Raw genomic sequence first — 9,012 nt, forward strand, 5'->3', positions numbered from 1 at the left:
ACTAATCCCAGTATGGGTCATCCAGGCGTGGTTTTGTGTGGGGATGAAAGGGTTCTAGCCCTCCCATTAGAAAAGTTAATGGAGTATGGAATCTCATAGACTCATAGACAAGTTGTGCAGAGTTAAATCTCAAGGTTAGATTGCAAGTGTTTCTTTTCCCATCTTCCATTTTACAGGGAGGCCAACAGCATTCAATAAGGTTTCTAAAAGGCTGCCAGCCAGCTGCTCCACTTGGATTGCATCTGTGTGAACACAGCACAGCTATGGCCATTTATGTGGAGACCTGCTGAATTCTCAGCCTTGGTCCAGGAGAGAAAGAAAGTGTTTGATCCCAGATAAGCTTAGGAAATCATAGAAAGCCTTTACCACAACATCTTTAAAAGGTGTTGGACATAAAGGGCAAGAAAAGCAAGTATATCTGTGTAAGTAATAAATTAGAGAGAAACTAGAACTATTTATTCATAAAGAACCCTAAAATGATAGAGTGGAGAGTCGATTCTGCACTACACTGAATACATCAGGGTCCAAGTTACAGTAGCTTTGGGTCTGGGCTTCTAGCTAAGTTCTAGTCTTACTTATCATATATACTTTATCTGTACAATACCATGATATCAGCCAAGTCATCAAAACAGATTAAATTGCCTATATGCACAGCAAACATCATTCCAGACAGCATTGGCTCTAGAAACAGTCCCCAACCCACTGGAGTCCCTCAGAAAATGTGATGGTCTATAGAAACGAAGTCAGCTTCCTGTCGTGTTCACGGAGTGGAAAGAAACTGAAGTTATTGGAATCCAAGATCAGCAATGATTACAGCTCCATAGCTGCTGGCCCCAGTTTGGACATATTACTACTGAGTCATGTTTTTGCGGTTGGCTTCAGTCACAGCCTGATCAGGTCCATTATGCCTGACTTGTGATTTGACACTGTTACACTAAATCTCAGATTGATAAACCCTAAGCAATTTTCACTGCAGTATGTAGCAGAAATCACTTCAAAACAGAGAGCATTTTGTTCCTTTGCAGCTTTTACCTGTTTCTGTGGAATTCAACGTGGCATGCATTATGTGTTTCCCTCAGCACAGAAATAACATGGAAAACTTGTGAAAGTTTTTTCTAAGTTCCTTCCTTGGTATGACTGAAGTTTTGAATGCCATGGTGTGAGAAAACAAAACCCAATAGTTACCATTGGAATTTGAAAAACCTGGTGTCAGTACTCTGCAAAATTACATGTGTCTGTCCTGTTATGGTCAATGGCAATACTTTGGTGTGAAACAGCTGCAATGGGAGAAGACTCAAGCCATCAGCAATGTGAGACAAAAAAAAAAAAAAGGGAGGGGCAAAAAAAAAGCAAGAGATTGCTCTTTACTGCATGCAGGTACATCAACAGGAAGCGTGGGCAAAATATCTTCTGCCTGTACAGGTTTTGGTCACAGCCTTCGGTCTTACATTTGGGATGTTGGACAGGAGTCTTTCTAAACTGGTCAAGGGCATCAAAAGACATATGTGACAAAAGACTTTGGAGATCCCGGGACCTTGTTGTGATCAGCTTACTGCAACATCATGTGCTTGAGCATGGCGATATTCAGCTTGGGCATGAAGCTGAGACCAGGGATTCCCACGTTCCACTCCTGCTGCTCATGGTCTGTGACCACTACACACTTCTTTGTCTTTCCACCAGGTGTTTTCATGCACAGAGTATGTTTTTCAGAGCAGAGTTCTTGCAACTTAAGGAAGGGGCAAATGAAAACATTTGAAGTAGCTTCCCTTTCTTTAGAGAGACAAACTGGTTCCAGCACCAGGGCTGGAGTAATTGTTGCTGGAGAAGAACAGGGCCAAGCAAGAGCAGGTGAGGGATGTACAGCCCCAGAATGTCTCCTGAGCAGCTGCGTTGGCTTTTTTCCAGCACAACTGCTACAAGGTCCTGCCAGTAACCTAACATACCTCCTGCCCCTCCCCACAGTAAATATTCCAAAGGAGGTCAGACTAGATTTGTGCTTCCTCGAGCAGCCTGCTCTCGGTGCTCTGCTGCTCGGAGGTGCAGCCATTACACTGCAGTGTAACAGCCCGGCTGTTCTCTTTCACAGCCTGTACCAGCCCTGTGTGGTTTAAGCTCCCCTCAATCTTGGCTGTTTAATAAGCTTTACTGCTTAATGATTTTTTTTTCTTCCCTTTTTCATGTAATATAGCTGTATCTGGAGCACCGGGGATTCTCCATTAATAGCTTGTCCTATTGTGTTTTGTCACGTCCTTTCTTGTGACTAGTAATTTATCAGTAGTATTGATTGACGTAAAATTATAGACTTCCCAATCTTTCCTAGCCTGCAGAGTGTCTTTCAAGAACTCATAAAGTAATTCAAGTGATGAAGAGCCCTACTTCGCAGAATAGTTGAGGCTGCTTTTTTAGAGCTATTACATTTGGTCTATTAAGGCAAAACACTAAATTGGGGCGCCAGGGTGACTTACAGCTCTCTTGTTTCTTTTCTTCTCAGGAGTATAGCTACACTTTGTCTTTCTGGTTTTTTATTTGGACATAAACTGCTCAAGACAGAGATAAGAAAATACGAGCTCAGGGTTTGAAAACTGAAATCATCTGCTGAAGGTCACAAGATAAACCCACACGAGTTGAGCTTCCTACAAGGAACCATGATGATTTTGTACACAGGTAGCTCAGCAATGAAAGAAAAAACAATTGTTCACAAAAGTGGCACCTGAAGGAACTGTTATCAAAATTAATTGGATCTGTAAAATAAGGAAAAACATTATTTGCTGAATATCCCATATCCCTAATATCCATTAGCTCTTTGCTAAAATCTGTCAGAGTAAAGCCTTGATAGATGCATTCATGAATTGTTCAAGTTTGCAGCAAAAGGGGCAAAATTCACATTCAAATTTACAGAACCAATAGATGGAATTTGGAGGTTGACATGTGTCTGCTGAACAAATTGGATAAGAATCCAAACTTTTGTAAGTGTTCTTGAGATTATAATTTTATCATTTTCCCACTACCTTAATTGTTTAGAGGGTAGAAAATAAACACTGTATGATAATTTTCAGAAAAAAGCTACAAGAATAAGACTGCAGCCCAAGGAAAGGTGTCTAATAGCTGTATATTTTCCTCTGTTTTGTTTGTTTTGCTGTTATTCAGATTTAATCATACCTGTCTTTGCCCTTATCTCATAAAGAGATTTGCTGCACGTACATTTAATATATGCATATTAGAGCATAATCAGTGCAATAGGATGGTAGAAGAGACAAAATAGGAGGGATAGGTTTAAATGTGGTTTGTGAGTGAGGCCTATTGGTGCTTGAAAACCACATGACTTTGGAAAGTTAAACATATGTAATTGCACCTTGTGAAAAATAGCAGGAGTTATGCATCTGGCATCCTTGTGATTTACCTTTGGTCACGCATAAGCATGGGAAGGCATTTTGCTGCTCATTGGTATTGCATTTATTGGAATCCTATGCAACTAAAGCAAGAGCCCAGTTATCTGTCAGAACCTTGTTATATGGCCAAAGTCATCACCAAACGCTATAAATTATATTTCCATGAACCAATTAAGCTCCTTTACCCCCAGGTCACACATTAGTTCAAGGAAAAAATGAGACTGATAAAGCTTATCATGAAGGTATGTTTATCTTTTCAGCTCCAGGATTTCTCTCGAGTGAAACTACTGCAAAGCTGCCCTGAACATCATGTCCCCTAGGACTGTGACCAGATGATTTTTTTTTTTCCCCAGCACCCGCTACATCTAAATTATTGGTTTGGTTTGACACAACCAGTGCACTTTTAAAAAAAATCTCACAGTTGAGTCAATTTATTGTGCTGTGCTTTGCTTTGCATTGTGGAGCAGTCTCAGAACATAATCAGGATTCCTTTGGGATGAATCAAAACCAGAAGGTGCCCTGTAGGAGTGCACCTAGTGCAGCCTGACTGGTACTGGGCAGTCAGCCCATGGCATCAGACTAGAGCTAGTCTAAGTGAAACCCCCAAAACACATACAGTGTGGACTTTACAGCCTTGGCACCAGCTCTTTCCCATTCCAGATCTGCTCCCACAGCACTGAACCAATCGCTAATATAGATAGAGAAGGCATCTCCAGGCTTCTGAGTGCCTGGCCTCTAAAGAGGTTATAGCCCGTTTCATGCTTTTTTTGCCCCCTGCTGAAATTTCTGCCATTATATCATGGACATGAAGCAGCATATCATTTGACTGATTGCAGGATTTACCTGTTCTTTCTTGCTTCCCTGTTTAAAAAAAAGGAAATAATCCAAAATGCAGCTTATGGAAAAACCAACTGGTGAAGAAAAGTCTCTGTTATGTACAGACACCTCAGCATTTAGTTCTGTATTACACTGCAGTTTATCTCAATTTACAGTCAAGCAACAATTCAAACAGAAAAATGTGTAAAAGTATGAGGAGAGGCATCCTACTAAAAGTCCTCGATACAGTGAATAGATGCAGGCAATGAGCACACTATAGCCGTATACATCAGCTGTCCTTAGCAACCAGTCAGCTGTGGGAAATGAGCCTGACTCCTGGACGTAAACCTGCAGGATAACATACATTCACAACAGCAAGTTTTTTTCTTGTTAGAGTACAATTGGACACCCAGTTTGGAATAGTCATGCTTGGTTAGGAAGGGGGAGGAACTCTTTCCACACAGACTAGTCAGCGCAGAAGTGGAAAATCAGTTATGCTCATCACATCTGTGGTTTTCTTACATTCCTAGTATATGCAGTCCTGTAGACGCCGTTGATTTAATGCTGTCATAAGTCCTTATTATGTGAAGAAGTTCCTCATCATTCTGCCACGTCTCCTTTATGCAGATATTATAGTACTGTTTTCCTCTGAGAAATCTGTGTGATGACATACTTTAATTCAGGAAGGAAACTACTGTCAAGGATTAAATTCACATTTAAATTATGCTTTTGTTTAAAACTATCTTAATTTTAACATTTTTAATGCCTTGAAAATTAATTTTTAAATTAAAAATTAATTAAACTTTTAAATAAGAATGAATCTATTAAAGTGTCATTTTATGTGTTTGATATTCTTCTGATTCTTCAGGAGACAGTCAGCCAGGACAGGGGAAGAAAAAGGCACCCAACACAGAATGGGCCCATGCCCTATTTCTCCTGCTCTGATACAGAAATGAGACTGATGATAACTTGGTCTGGATTTTAACATTTTTCAGATCTACTGTAACCTTCACAGATGTGCTTATCACCCTTTAAGGTTATTTATTTCATATCTTTCCTGACTCTTTTTTTATCTTTCTGTACTCTTCCATAAACAAGAATGGAGGAAAGAAAGTAGAACTCCCCTATATTTGAAAGTATTTTCTACATCTGGTGACACAATGTAATGTGTGATTTTTATATGAATTTTGTGATTTTTACCTCCCTTTAAGGATATTTTTTTAAAAAAGATTTAGACTGCATTTGTGAGAATGTTGACATTCATAGACAATTATAAATCACACTAGAACCCTAGAAATGGCACCAGCTTCCAATAGGATCCTTTTTTGGGTGCATATAAAGGTGCTTGTCTCTTCCACTTCTCAGCAAACTTTTATGAGTAGGGAGTTATAAATGGCCTCATTGCTCAGCAAATGCCAATGCTCAGTAGTGACTGCCACCTGCGGCATCTGTTCTTCTGTCTATGTGTGTATTTTCTATAACGAAAGCCCCATTGTGCCTTCAAAGCAGAAAATGAGGCTAAAGTAGTTATGCAAATGGTGAACTGGAAATTAAAGAAATGAAGCTGAAGAAAACACAGTTCCTGCTTCCATTGCTCTGAAGCTGAAATCCGATTAACACCACTGAAGGCAGCTTTTCAACACTGTTTCATTTGGTACCGAGGTTCCCAAAAGTTGGAGTCCCTTCACATCTCCTGAGAAAAGAGAAATTTCCAACTGTGGGTCAAAGGAGGACCATGTTTCCCACTCAAAGGGCCTGGGCCCTCAGGCCGGAGAGGAGAAACGCTGCAGCAAGATCATGGGAAGGAACAGAGGTTCCCGCAGGTAGGCAAAGTGCAAATATTGTGGTTATTTTTCTGCAGGAAGAAAATGTTTCAACTTGCTTATGTGTTTTGTTTCAACTCAGTTTGTAGCCTTTGTCTTGCTGGGCTGGGAGATGGTGATTTGGGATTTGGAGCACATTTGTGTGCCTGAATGAAGTCAGAGTGTGTTTGCTTGGAGGGAAATGTGTTACTGGTGTTGCTCGCTGTGACGCTGCTGCTGTTGATTGAAAGGAGCCTGCTGTGGCTTGCTGCTGAAATTACGGGAATCTTCAATAGAGCGACCGACAGCCCTCGCAGGGGGATAAAAAACACAGAAGGGAAAATGTTAAGGTAAAATGATGTTGGTGGTGAAGCTTGTTGTTTATATAAACTGTTCCCGCTATGAGCCCAACGGTGACCTTTCCTCACATAGGGCAGTGGAGCTCGTTCTGGGCAGAAGAATTTGCAAGTGTGCTCACAAATGAGGATTTTGCAGAAGACCTGACAGTTTCCATCTGAGTCACCTCCCAAGAACAGGGTAGCAGCAAGAGCGCAAGGGGCCAAACCACCCCAGCTCGTGCTGATCTACTATGGCCCATGGGCATGGCAGCAATTTGGAAGCAAACAAATACTCTTACTGACTATCCACATAACTTTTTCGGTTCCTCTTCTTTTCCCATTGCTTCTGATCTCTTCACATCACTAACTACACAGTGCCTACATCACTGGGATCCTTAGCTACTTGTCTTACATAAAGACTAACAACCATACTAGTGGTTATGCTAGAAAATGTCACATCTCAAAATCCAGGACAAAAGCATTCAAAATCTCCCCTTTTTCAAAAAGCCAGGTAATCATGCTTCTTAACTAGTTTCAAAGTAATTTGGTTTCAGTTGATTGCTGAAAATTAATAGACCAGAAAGTATCTGGTTTTCTTAAGAAGGGTACTACAGAGACTGTTTGGAAGGTAATATGTCCAGAGGAGCAAGAATATATCCCCTACACTGCACTGACCAAGTGAAAACTGAGTCTCGAGCAATATCCATCCTGGCATGTAGACTCTATTCACCCAGGTACCTGTGTGTAGTTACCGATCATTAGATATAACCCAATTATTAAAGGTATTTTAAAACCTGCTTTTGAAATTTAATATTAGACAGGAAAGAAAAATGGTCAGAATCAAAAAAATCAGAGTAAAATATGGTGAAACAATCAACCCATTTATTCTTATTTTTGCTTTACATGCTACCTGAACCTAAAGAGCTGCGGTATGTTCATTTACTGAATAGACAAATTCCAAAGCAGTGGCATTGTGAACGCTTAAAACACATCTGAATGTGTGTTTTCTTCCTGTATTTTGTGCAATCATTTACTTTCTTGCCAAAAAGACAATGTGTTTTCTTTTGAGCTCTGAACATACAACTCATGTTTGCTTGCTTTATTCATGTCAGTGCAGAACTTGCTGGTCATTTACCAGCGTGACTGCTCATCCATGGTTCATTCTGTGCTCTCCTGCTCCCCCGTACCCTCAGGCTTTTCAGCTCAACTGTCAGCAAGGCACCAGCTCACAATATTTCACTTTCAGTCCTCAGTGTTATCAAGATGAAAGCCACCACAGAGAAGATAACATCTCTCAAGCATGTGGTACACACGGTCCAGTGGCTAGCATTGGACTTGTCTGTCCAGCACCAAAAAAGCCTCCATTAGAGAATCATGGACATTAACGTGACAGCTTGCCCACAGCAGGGACTGTGCTGAGGCCTTCTGAAACTGAATACACAAGCTGGAGCAGGACAGCCAAGCTCTGCACTTGGTGCTGGGAAAGCACTCTCTTCTCTGGATCTGGTGCCAAGGTGGTAATAAGAAGGAAGAATTTGCTTTTCAGGTTTAGACCCAAACAGGAGAAACTGTTCAGAAAGACTGACACAGGCAATGTGCTATTAATCCTAAATGTTGCCAGACAAAATAAACTCCAAAAGCAGCATTTGTTCTTCTAAGGAGAACTGTTGGAGGAAAAGCTGGCCAGCCTTGCATCCCATGTACACAAAAAGCCCAAAGCTGTCAGCAACAGCACCCAAACCAGATACAGATTTTTCTGGATGTATGTATGTTCTCTGCCTGTGTGAATGGTTAACACTAGAAATGGTAGAGTGCTCAGGAACACGGCGTGTCTTGGAAAGGAGAGAAATTTGATTACCTTCTAAATCTCCTCTCTCAAGTGGGAATGATTAATTGATGCCAGTAGACAAAACAGTGAGGAATCCACCATATTAACACAGACATTTTTCATTTATTGACTTCATGAAACAAATACTAAGCAAGGCATGCAGTTGCCAGACAAGGAAAATATGTTGTTATTAATGGATGTAAGGAAACAATCGTGGGAGAAAAACAGCAGTAGGTTGAACAGAGAAGTGTGCAGAGGTTATAGCAAAGTTCTGCGACCTGGAGATCATCTTTTCACCACATGTTTGCACAGCTTCTAGCTCAGTGGGAGTCTTGATCTATGACTTTGCCCCTTAAGCAGTAATCCATATAGCAGTGCTAACAACATATGTCATCTGGAAATCAGTCTCCAGCTCTCAGCAGCATAGTAGATAATCACATGTAGTGTCTTCTTATTCTGTGCTTCAAACATCCTCCAGTAAGTTACACTAACAGTAGACTTCATTCCTTTGCTGGAGGCTGTGAGCCAAAAGAGGAAAGGAATTAAGAAAACAAAGCATGCATAAACAAAAAAAGCAAAAAATCATTACATTCCCAAAGGCATCTATGCTTCAGAAGGACCGATGGCCACATGGTTTATTAAAGATGATTCTGAATTATGCAGTAAAAACTCCAACATAGAGTCAACCAAAGCATGGCTCACTTGACTAGGCAGTTGCACGCAAGTATTTGTCCACTACTTTTTCTGGGTGTTTTTTCTTGCCATGTGTGCTATAGGCACATGTGTGCACACAGTTTCAAGTAGAAGAGTGCTCTTACTGAATTCAGTAGTATGCCTAA

This window comes from Aquila chrysaetos, chromosome 1 (assembly GCF_900496995.4).
Source record: "Aquila chrysaetos chrysaetos chromosome 1, bAquChr1.4, whole genome shotgun sequence".
Classification (NCBI taxonomy): Eukaryota; Metazoa; Chordata; class Aves; order Accipitriformes; family Accipitridae; genus Aquila; species Aquila chrysaetos.